Source organism: Spermophilus citellus, assembly GCF_964194105.1.
Source record: "Spermophilus citellus genome assembly, contig: SCAFFOLD_36, whole genome shotgun sequence".
Classification (NCBI taxonomy): domain Eukaryota; kingdom Metazoa; phylum Chordata; class Mammalia; order Rodentia; family Sciuridae; genus Spermophilus; species Spermophilus citellus.
In genome coordinates, this window is record NW_027673039.1 from 4,599,053 (window position 1) to 4,612,126 (window position 13,074).

Consider the following 13,074-nt stretch of genomic DNA (forward strand, 5'->3'; position numbering starts at 1 on the left):
TGATCAGATAAAATGCATGGTATTATCTCCACCCCTTTATATTTACTGAGGGTTGCCCTATGGCATAATATATGGTCTATTTTTGAGAAGGATCCATGTGCTGCTGAGAAAAAAGTATATCCATTTGATGATGCTTGATATATTCTATATATGTCAGTTAAGTCTAGGTTATTGATTGTGCTATTGAGTTCTATAGTTTCTTTATTCAACTTTTGTTTGGAGGATCTGTCCAATGGTGAGAGAGGTGTGTTGAAGTCACCCATAATTATTGTGTTGTGGTCTATTTGATTCTTGAACTTGAGGAGAATTTGTTTTATGAATGTTGCAGCACCATTATTTGGTGCATAAATATTGATAATTGTTATGTCTTATTGGTGAATGGTTCCTTTTAACAGTATATAATGTCCTTCTTTATCCCTTTTGATTAACTTAGTCTTGAAGTCGATTTTATTCAATATGAGGATGGCCACCCCTGCTTGCTTACGAGGACCATGTGTGTGGTATATTTTTTCCCATCCTTTCACCTTCAGCCTGTGTATGTCTTTTCCAATAAGATGTGTCTCCTGGAGGCAGCATATTGTTGGATTTGTTTTTTTAATCCATGATACCAGCCTATGTCGCTTTATTGGAGAGTTTAAGCCATTAACATTCAGAGTTACTATTGATATATGGTTTGTACTTCCATCCATGTTTGATTATTTATCCATTTTTTAAAAAATTTAGTTTGTTTCTCCATGATTATCTTTCCCCTCGCCCTCTGTCTTTACCGAGGCACTACCCACTGATGGTTTTGGTTATTGTTTTTCATTTCTTCCTCGTGTAGTGTTTTACTCAAAATGCTTTGCAATGCTGGTTTTCTGGCTGCAAATACTTTTAACTTTTGTTTATCATGAAAGATTTTTATTTCGTTGTCATACCTGAAGCTTAATTTTGCTGGATACAGAATTTTTGGTTGGCATCCATTGTCTTTCAGTGTTCGAAATACATTGTTCCATGACCTTCTTGCTTTCAGTTTCTGTGATGAAAAATCTATTGTTAACCTTATTGGTTTACCCCTGAATGTAATCTGTCTTTTTTCTCTTGTAGCTTTTAATATTTTCTCTTTGTTCTGTATATTGGACATCTTCATAACAATGTGTCTTGGCCTTGGTCTACTGTGATTTTGTGTGCTTGGTGTCCTGTATGCATCTTCAATTTGTATATCCGTTTCCTTTTTTATTTCTGGAAAGTTTTCTGTAATTATTTCATTCAGCAGGTTACTCATTCCCTTGGTTTGAATCTCTGTACCTTCTTCTATCCCGATGACTCGTAAGTTTGATTTTTTATGTTATCCCATAACTCTTGGATGTTTTTCTCGTGATTTTTTACCAGCCTTTCTGAGTTGGCTAGACTCTTTTCAAGATGATATATTTGTCTTCATTATCTGACGTTCTGGTTTCTACTTGCTCCACTCTGTTAGTGATACTCTCAATTGAGTTTTTAATTTGGTTTATCGTTTCCTTCATTTCTAGAATTATTGTTTGATTATTTTTTATAATCTCTCCTGATAAAGATGCTTAACTTCTTCTTTTATCTGTTTATGTAATTCATTCTCAATGTGTTCTTTCGCTGCTTGAATTTGCTGTCTTGTATCCTCTTTTTTTTTAAAGAGAGAGTGAGAGAGGAGAAAGAGAGAGAGAGAGAGAGAGAGAGAGAGAGAGAGAGAGAGAATTTTTAATATTTATTTTTTAGTTCTCGGCGGACACAACATCTTTGTTGGTATGTGGTGCTGAGGATCGAACCCGGGCCGCACGCATGCCAAGCAAGCGTGCTACCACTTGAGCCACATCCCCAGCCCTCTTGTATCCTCTTTAAGGTTCCATTCCATCTGTCTAAGGTGTTCCTTGAGTTCTTTATATGACCATTTTTCTGATAACTCTAGGTCCTCCTGAATATTTAGGCTGTCCTGCATTATTTGTACTCTTTTTTTTCCTTGCTTTTTGAAGCTGCTCATGTTACTTCTTGTTCTGTTTGACTGCTGAATTACTGTTTACTTCTATAAATTTATTTGATGCTTGGGAGGAAAGGTATTAGAAGGGAAAGGAAGAAGTAACTAAAGAGAATGAGAGTAAGCAGGTAGAATTCAAGGAAGGGGCAATAAGATAATTGAAAAGAAATGAAAATATAAAAGAAGAAAAAAAATAGGAAATAAAAAAAGAAAAAAAATTTAAAAAAAATAATTAAAAAATTAAAATTAAAATTAGAAGAAAAAATTTAAAAAATTTTTTTAAAAAAAATTTAAAGAAATAACAAGAAAGAAAAATGAAAATGAAAGAAAAACCCAAATCAAAAAAAAAGAGAAAAGAAAAAAGAAAAACAAACAAAAAAAACTAATAAATGCAGTCTTAGAGTTTGATTAACTTCTCTTCCAGTAGGTGGTGCTGTGCCCACCAGGCCAAGTTTCTCCTGTCAATATGCGGGAACCAATCACTGTGCAGCAGCTCCTCCCAGACTGGGCGAGTCTCCGATCCTGAGTGCCTATGGCCTCCTCTTGTGTCTAGTCACTTCCCACTTTTCCTGTAGCCAGGCCCCTCTCACGGGTGCCACTCACCACAATACTGGCTACACGCCAGGTCTGCTGCTCCCGGGAGCCCTGTTTTCATGAACGACTGGGCACACTCTTCCAGTTTGCCATTCCCTCAGACCCTAAGTTTGTAGAGCTAGGGGCTGAGAATCCTCCGTGAATTTTAGTTGCCCTCCGGTAGCCACGCCCCATGTAGCTGGTGCAAGAGACCTCAGCTGTCAGCACTGGTGGGAGCGGTTGTTCTGCGCCGCGGGTCCCGTACCACCTCTGATTCCCTCCGTCTGGCTATCGCGCTCATGGGAGAGCCGAGAGGGGCCCTTACGGGAGAGCTGGGAGGGGCCCTTAAGGTTTCCCCGATGTGTGGAGAGTGAAGGCTATGGAATTAAACACATGTAGCCGCAGGTTTCAATGAAGTTATCTCCTCTGCCGCAGTCTGATGACGTCAGTTCTTTGCCATGGTGGTGTCTCTTGCAAATGGCGACAGTTCGTTTCCCTTTGCTGGGCAACCAATGCAACGGGTGGGTCTTTACTGGCTCTCCCAAGCCCCGTTTCAAACCTGTGGCCACTACCTATGAAGGCTTGGTAGGCATTTACATCCATAGGATCAGAAGGGCTGACCAGTTGTTTCAGCGGGATGGATTAGTGCTGAGTCACAGCTGTTTGTCTGCGGGAAGCAGGCGAACAGGAGCTTGAATTCAGCCGATCCGGGCTCAGAGTGTGTTCTGAGAGGCCCAAGCTGTTCGCCCCAGATCCACGTCAGCTCAGCATTGCCTAGTGATCCTGAGCAAACAGATTTAGGTTGTTTACGACTCCCTATGCCTACACAGCTGAAGAGGTCAGAGACTTGATCTCTCCGTGCCCGCCGCCATGTTGGAATCCAACAATTTTGTTTTCATGAAAAATATATTCCAACTACTTTGTCTTCAGATTACATTAGAAAAATATGAGGTAATTATGCTATGCCTTATGACTTCAGGCTATGAGCATTAAAATTACCTTAAAATACAAAATAATATTTTATGTTTATTTTTAAATATTGTTTTCAGGTTGGTCCATGATAAACCAAGTATTTATACACCCTTTGTATTTCATAAATATTTTGGGTGGTGACACTTTGTGACTTTATAAATATCGGTTTGGTCCTTAGATTTTCATCCACTAGAATTAATATTTTATAAATGATTCCTCCTTGTGTCAAATTATTACTATGCGGTGGCCAAATTATAATTTTTTAAATTTGATTCTACAAAAGCAAATATAGAAAAACCAACCATAAGTGGGCAAGAAGATAAAGCTTATAATGTTGGTACTCACATGCCTATATATAAACAGCTGCTGCTATTTAAAGCTGATTATACATCTTTTGATGTGTTCCCATTTATCCTGGAGTACTTTTCAGTTTCTCACAAAACAAGGTGTTTCAAGCACATCACTTATTTTTTTGTTCCAGACCTGTAATTAGCCATTTATACTATAAGGTCTGTTCTCTGTTAGAGGAGGAATGTCTGACCAGTATTTGTGATGGTTGTCATTATTGCATTTGGAGTTTTCATGTTAAGGACAGTTATATATGTATGTATGTATATTTATTCTTTTTAATACTTTTTTAGTTGATAATGGTCCTTTATTGATGTATGGTACTGAGAATAAAACCCAGTGCCTCACACATGCTAGGCAAGTGCTCTGCCACTGAACCACAACCCCAGCCCCAAATGTGCATATTTCATATAGAAAACATGCAAGAATCTTTTGTATATATCCTGCTTTTGCATGTATATATTCATATAAAAAAGATTTATACTGATATACTACATATGCATATGTAAAAAAATATTCAGTCTAGCATTTTCTTATGAATTAGAAATAGTCCAAATATTCTTTAAGAATTCTGTTTTTATATCAGTAAACTAATGTAGTATGCTATCATTTTTAAGTGAAGAGAGATTTATAGAGTATATAGTATTTCAAATATAAAGCATATTTAAAACAATTAGTGGATTTGGGCAGGGTTGCCAGTCCATGCCGCCAGGGGCCGCCACGTGCCTAGCCCCGCTTGCCCGTGCCCGCCACTCTCCCATCATGCGCAGCTTCCACTACAAGTTCTTGGAGAAGCCCAAGCGCCGGCTGCTGTGCCCTATGTGCAGGAAACCCACGCACGAGCCCCTGCAGGTTTCTACCTAGGGCCACAGCTTCTGTGACACCTGCCTGCAGGAGTTCCTCAGTGAAGGAGTCTTCAAATGCCCTGAGGACCAACTTCCACTGGACTATGCCAAGATGTATCCAGACCCAGAGCTGGAGGTCCAGATGCTAGGCCTGCCCATCCGCTGCATCCACAGTGAGGAGGGCTGCTGCTGGAGTGGGCCACTTCGTCATTTACAGAGACACCTGAATACCTGCAGCTTCAATGTAGTTCCCTGCCCCAATTGCTGTCCTGCCAAGCTGAGTCACCTTGATCTGCCTGCAAACTTGCAACACGACTGCCCCAAGCAGCTCCTCAAGTGCGAGTTCTGTGTCTTTGACTTCAGTGGGGAAGCCTTTGAGAGCCATGAGGGTATGTGCCGGCAAGAGAGTGTGTACTGTGAGAACAAGCGTGGTGCCTGCATGATGCGGTGACTACTGGCCCAGCAGGCAACTTCTGAGTGCCCCAAGTGCACCCAGCCTTGTACCTATTGCACAAAGGAAATTAATAGGTACAGAGTCACCAGTACCAGTGCCCAAGGCTGCCTGTGCCCTGCCCTAACCAGTGTGGCATGGGCACTGTGGCTCAGGAGGATGTGCCAAATCATCTGAAGGACAGCGGTAGGACTGCCTTGGTGCTATACCCGTTCAAAGACTCCGGTTGCATGCACAGGGTCAGATGCCCCTTCTTCCTGTCAACCCCTCTTTAGCCCATGAAGTCCTAAATGAAGGCTAGGGTTCCTGGCAGTTTAGTTCTTTGAGGTCCTCCCCCCTGCTGTCCAGCTGCAGGTGCTTCCTAGCACCCTGTCTTCCTCATGCAGATTTGAATGCCTGCTACCCCTGTGTCTTCCCCTTTTGGGAACAGTCCTCCCTTCCCTCAATGTCTGGGGCTTTTCCAACAGTGCCCTAAGCTGGCAATGGTACGGCATGTGGAGGAGAGTGTGAAGCCACCTCTGGCTACGATGTGTGCCCTGGTGAGCCAGCAGTGGCAGGAGCTGCAGGAGCTGCATGGAGAGCTGGAGGAACTATCAGTAGGCAGTGATGGAGTGTTCATCTGGAAGATTGGCAGCTATGGGCAGAGGCTACAAGACGCCAAGCCCAACCTTGAGTGCTTCAGCCCAGCCTTCAAAACACATAAGTATTGTTACAAACTACAGGTGTCTGCACTCCTCATTGGCAACGGAAGTGGTGAGGGCACATATCTCTCTCTGTACATTCGTGTACTACCAGGCACCTTTGACAGTCTCTTTGAGTGGCATTTTGCCCATCATGTCACGTTCTCCTTGCTAGATCAGAGCAACCCAGGGCTTGCTAAGCCATAGCCTTTCATTGAGACTTTCCACTCTGACTCAAACTGGAAAATTTTCCAAAAGCCAGGCATGTGGTGAAGCTCTTTGGGTGAGAGTTCTCTGGGCTTTGGATATCTCAAGTTCATCTCCCACCAGGATATCCAAAAGGGAAACTGTGTGCAATGTGATGCAGTTTTCATTGGTGCCTCTGTTGAACTGCCCAGGAAGATCCTCAGCTGAGTGCAGAGGTTGCAGGCTCAAGGGGAGAAGGGGGTATGGATGGGATATGACTTATCAGGCTACTGGTTGAACCTGGAGAGGGGGCTGGACCCCTTTCAGCTGCTTATGCCACCTGGGTTGTTACCCTGTTTCCCCCTACCACCACCACCCACAGGTGCCTCCAATTGATGCTTCAGCCCTGGCCCCTGCTGGAAGTAGGTCTATGGGATTCAAGGGCTGGAAACAAGTGATCCCAGGACCTGTCTCCCCTCCTGGGCAGGGCAGGTATGCCTTGGTGCTGGCCAAATTCTACCTGGACTGAGGTACCTGCTCATGTGCTATGTCCCAAGAGTCATAGGGGGAGGGATTGGGAAGAGAGATGTAGTTTAAAAAATCTGTCTTGAGATTGATTTTCTTTCCCCAGCTGTGTCCCTTCTGGTTATTTATTTCCTTAGCATCAGGAAGGCACAAAATGGGAGCTCTGATTTTTAGTAAATTCTGAATTGTATTTATTAACTTGGTTCTGGCCTGTCTCCTCCGAGTTAGTTAAGGCCCTGGGAGGTTGGGGCTAACAATGCAAAGGACTACTGAGAGAAGCAATGCTGCCACTATGACCCCAAGATCAGCTGCCCTGATGTGTCACCATCTGGTGGGCACCAGGGGGAACCACAACAGGCATTGGAAGAGACCTGTTGCTGCCTCCTGGTGGTTAAATGGGAAAGGTGCAGAATAAGGCTGGAATCCCCAGTTCTTTACTCACCAAAAATTGAATGCTAAGTCATAAGCAAGACCCAGCCCCAAGCCTCTGGTTTGGGGATTGAACCCAGGAACACTCCGTGAATAAGCTACACCCCCAACCTTATTTTTTTTTAATTCAGAGGGGTCTCAGTTGCTGAGGCTGGCCTTGAACTGTGATCCTCTGCCTTCTGAGTTGTATCATCAAGCCAGGCTCCTGCTGACAACTGCCATTTATTTAGTACTTTCTGGTTACAGACACTACCAAGAACTTAATGCAAAATATTACTTTCCATCTAGCTGTCAAGTTAAATTAACTTTTACATCATAGTTAAAGGACCTGTCTTAAGTGGGCCTTATTGAAGTTAATGAGACAATACATGTTCCTGACACTTTTCTAAGTGCTTAACAAATGTTAACCTAACTGAAGCAAGCCTACACATGGGGACTGAATAGAGGGCTCTTCAAGATGTACAAGACTAGCTAGGGTTGTGGCTCAGTGGTAGAGCACTTGTGTAAGACAGTGGGTGTAGAGCACTTGTGTGACACACTGGGTTCGATCCTCAGCAACATAAAGAAAACAAAGGTCTACAACTAAAAGAAAAAAAGAGAGACACTTCAACTTTTTTGTCTATCCTTCATATAGGCCTCAGTGGCCACCTGCAGTGACCCATACTTTACCAGCAAGGAACATTAGTGAATTATCAGTACTCTTTCAGCTGGTCTAGGACAGGGCTGAATTTCTCTTTTTCCCCTGGTGCTGGATATCCTTGTGCATACTACCTATATGATCTACTGAGCTACAACTCCAGGCCCAAGATTTTTTTAAAACTCCAGAAATATCTGGAAATGTAGGTCCAATTCGGGCAATATACTTGGACTTGCATTTGGCAAATTGCTTAGCTTCATGGGAATGAATTCTGCTCAATTCTAGATTTTGTTGAAATGATTAAATTAACTCATAATATTAAAATAAAATAAAACAAAACACTGAGTGTGATAACACATCTTAAGTTTATTTTATTCTAATATTTCTAAAAACTTGCCAAGATGCAGAAAGAAACTTCCTGCCACACTCACACTCTATCTGGTTACCTCAATTTTACTCATAATTAGATTTAAATTTTTATTACCAGCAGATAAATGCTGAAATATTTGACTCCAAAATTAAGTAGAATGCTGTTGGGGGTTGCACATAGAGATCCATGTTCCAAAAACCTGTCAATATATTTGGTGGTATTAAAATTATATCAATGGATTTTCTAAAATATTTCTTCAGAGGACCACATCATAAGATTTTAGGCTGTGTGGACCAGAAGTTCACTGCAGTCATAGCCTAAAATCTGCAATATATAGTAACTTAATGCATGATGGCATTTCAATAAAACTATATTTTTCAGGAGAAGGGGGTGTAGCTCATTGGTAGCATACTTGCCCAGCATGTATAAAGCCTGAGGTCAAATATCAACACTTCATAATAAAACAGCAATGGAAGCACCTGATTTGCTAAAACATACTACATGCTGGATTTTATCTTGATCTGATGGTCCAATGTGCTGCTAGTGCATTGAAACTTCAGTGGTGCACTGCATGCATGTCATTTTCTTTTCTATACACAACACACTTCATATGGACCACACAATTTTTCTACACAGAGTTTCTGTACAATTCAGTTTATAAAATAAGAATATTTTCTGAATCTGCCCTCATATGTTTTGTTATTGAATTCACCATTTCAATATGAATAAGTACTTTGAAGATCTTTTTGATGGACAGAATGCCTTTATTTTATTTATTTATTTTTACATGGTGCTGAGGATCAAACCCAGTACCTCACAGGTGCTAGGCAAGCACTCTGCCACTGAGATACAACCTCAGCCCTAAACATCTCAAGTTCTAGATAATTATATAAGTCTAGGTATACTGGCCATTTGAATTTTTATTACCTGTGAGTCATTCTGATGAAACAATTCTGTAAGATAATTTAATTATATAAGATAATATTTTTATGTTATAAATTATAGTAATAAAAAAGCAATTCTATAAAACATGGAATAAGTTTTAATTCAAATAAATTTTGTAGCATGTTGGGAATAAATACCTGTGTCCTGGGTAAGATGTAGTAATAGACTTGAAAATGCTTTCCTCTATCACCTACCCAGGAGCCTTCTCTGTTTCCTCTCTATCCAGATTTGGAGCTGAGGCTTTCAGGATGGGGTTATATGGGACCAATAGATTTAGCTCATCTCAGTAGACTGGAAATCTTGGTTTGAGAATACCTGTCTTACTGTAGAGAGAGAGAGAGTCCACAGTGAAACACAGAAAACATTTTTTTTTTCATTCTCAGTTATAAACAAGCACCATCTGGATAAAAATTTTGATTGCATTTCTCATTTTCTAAGGAAAGTGACCCCAGGTATTTTATGTGGGTACTAATCATAACAAACCAATTGATGACATCACATGTGTCTCCTAAAAAAAGTAAGAAACCCATTATCAATTTATATACCTCACAGTGAGATTTAAATTCTAAATGCTTTGGTTGTTAGAGGAAAACATGGAGACTGAATTGGAACAACTACTTGTAGAGTGAAACGAAAGGAGTTGATAGGTAGGAGAAAAAACAGATAGAGGAAAGAAAATTAAGAAGAAAGGAAGGAATTCATGACCAATGGGATTTTGATAATTGGGCAGAAAGACAGGTTAAAGAGGCCTCCTGCCTGTGAGGGAGCCAGGTTTCTCTGCACTGAGGTGATTCTAATTTCCCTCAATAACTGTGGGTCCTCAGTTATTCTACCATTTTAGCTCATTAATTCACTTCTCTCATTCAAGTAAAGCTTGGATTTTCAGATTTGATCTCTTTGTTGTACTCAAATACATCACATAAGCTACACAGGCCATTGCTCTTCTTGGAGGTAATTTCTGTAGCTTTTATAGATTGTAGCTTAGCCAAGAGCAGGTGATGTAAGAACCTTGGATTTCAGTCCAAGAATACTCTCTCCTTCTCACTTTAGTCTCTGTAAAAGAAACATTATTGCTGTTAACTTTGGCTAACTAATATAGTGCAAGCTCATAACTAGCCATGGGTGTGTCCACCTATTGGGACATAATTGATTCACAGGCCCTGATTCTGGTTGATAGTTTCAGTTACTACTAAAGTTCAGAAATTGATCTCCCACAGGTGCAAGGGTTATGTTATTTAAAAAATGGAGAAAAAAATGTGGAGCTTCCCCAATGCCAAATATCAATTACTCTTTTCATCAACAGCTCTGTTTATAACATCAGACAAAACTGTATTTAATGTGTCCCAGCACTTTTACTTACACAAATTATCCTGCTGAATACCCATCAAATCTTATCAGGTAGCTAGAAGAAAATTATTTTTAAAATATTTTTATTTGTAAATGGATGCACTACCTTTATTTTGTTTGTTTATGTGGTGCTGAGGATTGAACCCAGTGCCCCATACATGTGAAACAAGCATTCTACTGTGAAGAAATTCTCTGAATGACCACACCTTCCATTACTGAAGCACAAGGCTCTGGCCAGTCAATACAATTCTTGTTGACTTGGGCATTCTCCCAGCTCTGATAGCAAGGCTGGTCTTCAGGTATAGTCATAACGAAGGGCATTGAGCTACACTCACCTATTCCTTTGTAACCCTATCCATTCCCTCATTTGAATGGCTTCTTCCCAATAAAAGGATTAAGCACATACTCCTTTCTCTCTATCCATGGACCCCCATAGATCAGAGAAGCCAGCACAGGATGCAAAGAAAATGTATTTATCTGTCTCTGTGTGGTTATTTCACGCAGCCCAGTTCACCTAGAGTCACCTTGAGTGTTTAGTCCTTAGACCTGACAATTGGTGGCCCATACTGGGTCTCTAGGGTATATTTTAGAAATTTAATGAGTTTGGAATCTCTTAATAAGTTAAGTGCACTTAAGGTTTCAAAGTATTTTGGACACAATTGTAGAAAGTAAGTGAATTAGAAGAAAAATCTGTGATGTTCAACTTTTTTTAATATCTGGGAATATTTTATCTTTAGAAAGGTAACAACAATTTCAATTTTAGAGACCCTAAATAAATATAAAGAATTATTAAGATTATTCATGTGATATGTTGTTAAGTTCAGTCCTCTCCCATGAAAAAAATTTGCTTTTATGGACTTCTTTGGATTGTTTTTGTGAATCTTTATATTTTTAAAAAAATACACAAAGACTTTGGGGTGTTATATGCTAGTAATCTGTGCTTAAAGAGTGTAAGAGGAAAAAAGGAATTATTATTATTATTATTATTATTATTATTATTATTTATGGTGAGACTTGATAAGAAAGATTTTCTACTACTAGCGAGGGAATTTATTTTTATTTTTTTAGTTATATTTTTGCAGTTTTATAAAGGTGCTCTAACAATTTATATTAAACTTTTTTACCACATTCTTGTCCTACCCTATCAGAATGGCTTTAACTCAGTCACTGTGGACAAAAGCCTTTAGCTGCTTTTTCTATGGGGTCTGTAAGTAGACCCACCACAAGCCTTGCTTTTAAGTATTAAACAACCTGGCCTGAATGCCAAATGCAACATGCCCTATGATCTGATAGTTACACTGGAATCTGCCATTAAAACTCACTTTTAAAGTGCCCATGTGCTGCAAGAAAAAATACAAGAACAAGAGAGCACACTGCAAGCACATGTGGTAAAGACAAAGCAAGCCACTGCACACTGGTCAGATAAATACAAACAAATCAAATGGAATGAAACCCTCTCTGGAAGCCTCTTCCCCAGACAATGGGCAACCAACTGTTTCCATCTCCAAGGTAACAGAAGAAAGTGAGGCTAGCCAATTAGTCTTCCTAGTCCCTCCTTCCACATTTTTGGGGGCTTTCCATTGGTCCTTCCCCTGTCACTCAACGAGGACATCTGATCTTGCCTCCAGTTACTAACCTGTACTTTCAGATTCACACACACCTGCTACTGAAACTACATAGAGCTTACATTTTTATGAACTCCCACCAGTAAGTGCTAACAATTATCTTTTTTGGGCAAAATCTAATTCCACAGATTTCTACATTGCAGCCCTAATCCTGACTTTCCCTCAAGACTAAATAACTTGATTGTTTTTTATCCCTCAACAGCTTCCTTTAGGATCTTTCATTTTTCTCGGTGCAGTTGTGCTACTAAATATTTTTCTATTGATGAGAGGTATTAAACATATACCTCTTTGTATTTTGCTTTCAATTTTGCAGGTTAAAAAAAGCATTTGTTCACCACAAGAAACAAAGCCAGCCATGGCCCTGAAATGAGCAAAAAATTCTATTCTCATCACTGACTATATAATTAGAAGCAATAAGCAAATGTATACACAATGATCTTATTATGTGACCCCACAAATATAAATAAAGTGCACTACTAACTCAAGAAAAATTGAAATGGACTCAAACGTCTTAAGAAACACATGGTTAATAAAAGTTAATACAACTATAAGTAATGCCCTTATTCTCAATACATATTTTTCTAGGTATTTGGATAACCAATAATTGCTAATCCAGAAAATAATTTGCATACAGGTCTAATTATTCAGTTAATATATATTTATGTAATCATTTTTCTTCAATAGGAAACATGTAAATATACATAAATATATATGTGTATATATATATATATATATATATATATATATATATATATATATATATATACACATACATATGAGTCTATATATATGTCTGATGTTCTCTTCAATAATTAGAAATATTTAAGATAAATGTATTTTACTATAAACTTACTTTCAAAAGATAATCAAATGATTTTTAATTCTCAAATTATTGTACAAACTTTATAAGATGAAAAACAAATGTAATTATGCCTACAAAATGTCTATTTAACTATATTTAATTAAAATTTAACTATATTTTATTTCTCTTTATCAATGTACAATAATTTGTTTAAATTCTAAGATTTTCAGAAATCATTCCACAATATAACCTGTAAGAATTCTAAAAGAAAAATAAGATACTTCCACAGAGAGGAAACAAACATTGGAGGTCCTAAGAAGAAATCATCTTTGATGAAAACAAGATATTTTTA

General features: G+C 39.0%; 1 pseudogene across 1 annotated transcript; it reads left to right on the forward strand.

Annotated features, from left to right (window-relative positions):
• The first annotated feature begins 4,642 nt into the window (after positions 1-4,642).
• Positions 4,643-6,270, forward strand: LOC308640219 (TNF receptor-associated factor 4-like; annotated as a pseudogene). Its single transcript has 2 exons — positions 4,643-5,415; positions 5,644-6,270. The product of its transcript is annotated as a TNF receptor-associated factor 4-like (transcript).
• Positions 6,271-13,074: the final 6,804 nt, after the last annotated feature.